This window comes from Macadamia integrifolia, unplaced genomic scaffold, assembly GCF_013358625.1.
Source record: "Macadamia integrifolia cultivar HAES 741 unplaced genomic scaffold, SCU_Mint_v3 scaffold1473, whole genome shotgun sequence".
Classification (NCBI taxonomy): Eukaryota; Viridiplantae; Streptophyta; class Magnoliopsida; order Proteales; family Proteaceae; genus Macadamia; species Macadamia integrifolia.
The window spans coordinates 112,877-115,306 of NW_024868217.1; positions in this window are offsets into that span (position 1 = coordinate 112,877).

Consider the following 2,430-nt stretch of genomic DNA (forward strand, 5'->3'; position numbering starts at 1 on the left):
TTTCCATGATAAGCACATTCTATGTAAATCTTTTATAATTGGTGATAAGATCTTATTGTACAACTCTCGATTGCATCTATTCCCTGGTAAGCTTAGATCCCGATGGGATGGACCGTTTATTGTCCATAATGTATATCCCCATGGTCAGCGTTTGAAACCATTCATCAAGTTTCCTACTGCTGGTAGTGAAGAGGTCATGGATCTCCATGAACCTCTTTACACTGATGACTAACTTTTAATTAGGTATGACCCCCTTGCATTGTCTTCACTTTTAATTCTTTCCATGCATTGAGGACATTGTATGACTTAAGTGTGGGGGAGCGAAACCAGATTTTTCTTTTTTCACTTTGTTTTGTTTGTGTTTTTTTTTTATTTATTTATTTATTTTTTTTTTGAGCTTGCTAAGGATGAAGTCCTACTATGGCTTTTGGGTAATGATCATACCATTTGGTTGCTTGATGTATGAAAATAAAAGTTTTGATTAAGGTTCCCATTTTGAACGTATAAAAACCTTGTTGAGAAGAAAGAAACAAGTCTATGTCTTGAGATGGGACTTTCTTTTGAAAAATAAGAGACCCTTATTTTATGGTGTTGGACCAGATGTAAGTCTGTGGGTTCTTTGTACTTTTGATTTAGATTTGAGACATTTTTTTTAATTTGGCATGAGTTAATAAATGCACAATTTTAAATGAAATGTGAAATGTGGTATAAAGAAGAATAAGAGTTGATTCCCTTGGAACTAGACAGGTATTTGCACCTCAGAAAGCGTGGTGTCTTGATCAAAATTCCTTGGGAGGGAACTTCTGAAAGAACTCTAGCATCATTGTCTTTGTGGGCAAATGCAAAAAAGTGAACCTACATAGTAACTTGGGTGCCTGGTGTTTGTTCCACCATGTCATTTAGGACAAAAGTAATGGAGTAGAATAGAGTTTATTAAGTGAAAAAAGGAGAAAAAAAATGTGCAAATGTCATTAATGCTTGGTAATATGTTTTGGTAAAAAACACTCCAACGCCTTAGTTATTGGTTCCCTATTTCTTCACAAGTGGTTTTACCTTAAGATAAGGATGTTTTGGAAGAGATGAGGTGAGTTCTAAATTAAGAAATATGCTAGTGCCTGGAATTGATAAAGGGTAATAAAAGTTCAAGTGTGGGGGGTCCCTTGTAATAAAAATTATCTTTGCTCTGGATCGGTATGGTCACAAGTTCAAAAACACATTCGTTTGGTCAATCGTACAAGTCATTATTTTTTTTCGGTTTAAAAAAAATAATAGATCAGAACTTAACCGAGATACAGAACCAGCCCATCTGTAGTTGTCCCAAGGGTATAAGGAATATTCTAAATGCCAACAAGGATTGATGGACCACATCCTCAATTGATTGAAGATTCATTTTTGGTAACAACAACTACCTAGCATAGTTGGTGAGTTGTGGTGTGCAAAATCCCTTGAGGAGGTCTCAAGTTCGGACCTCTTAGCTGCCATTTTGTTGAGATTTTTTTTAGAAGATTTTCTCTCTCCTACTCATCACTTAAAGGAGGTCGGCCAAGATAGTTGTACGCAAGTTTGAAGAAGAGAGAGAAAATAAAGAGAAAAATAGGAAAGAAGAAAAAAAAAAGATAAGGGCATGGATGAAATTTTCCATTAAAATAGAATATTATCCAAATCCAAGCAAGGAAAATTGGCCAAAGGGGGTTTCTTGTGCAATAAGAGAGAAAAATAGAAAAAGGGAGAAAAAATAGGAGAAAAAAGGTAAGAAAAATTGTGGGAGATATCTCTCCACACGTTTTCTCTCTTCTCTCTCCTTCACTTCATCAACAAGAAAAAAAAATCTTTTTTTTTAGAAGCTAAAATCGTTAGCTTCCCTCCCCTATTCTCTATATAATAGAATTAACACAAGGGGATGAGGCACTTCATTATTCTTCTAGGGTTTTTTTTTAGTTGCTCTATCTCTTTCTCTAGTTTTCTCTTTCTCTAGCTCTAGTTCTAGATTTATGCTTTAAACACTTTTGTAAGTTCTTTTTATTCAATTAATGCAAGTACTTTTGTTTTTGATTCAGTCTTTTATTTTTATTATTTAAGCAATTGAAGTTGTAATTTTCAAGTTCTAGTTCTAGGCTTAGTTCTAGGTGACAAGAATAAGCTATGAAGCATGTCTTTCAAGTTCATTTTTTTCCTTCAGATTTGTTTTCTTTAGTACTAGAAATTTCAGATTTGGTTTATTCCAGAACTGGTTTTTAGTACTAGTAGTATCTCAAATCGATCAAGTTTTCAGTTCAAGGTTGAAGTTCAAGTAAGTAGGCTCTTTCAGTAGTCTTCTCTGCCCCCTCTCATTCCCTCTTCTAACTACCCTTTCTTTCTTAATTTAGGATTTTAATTTCAGTCGTTACATTATTGCTATCCCTTTCCCCCAAGGTTCATGGCTAGTGTATG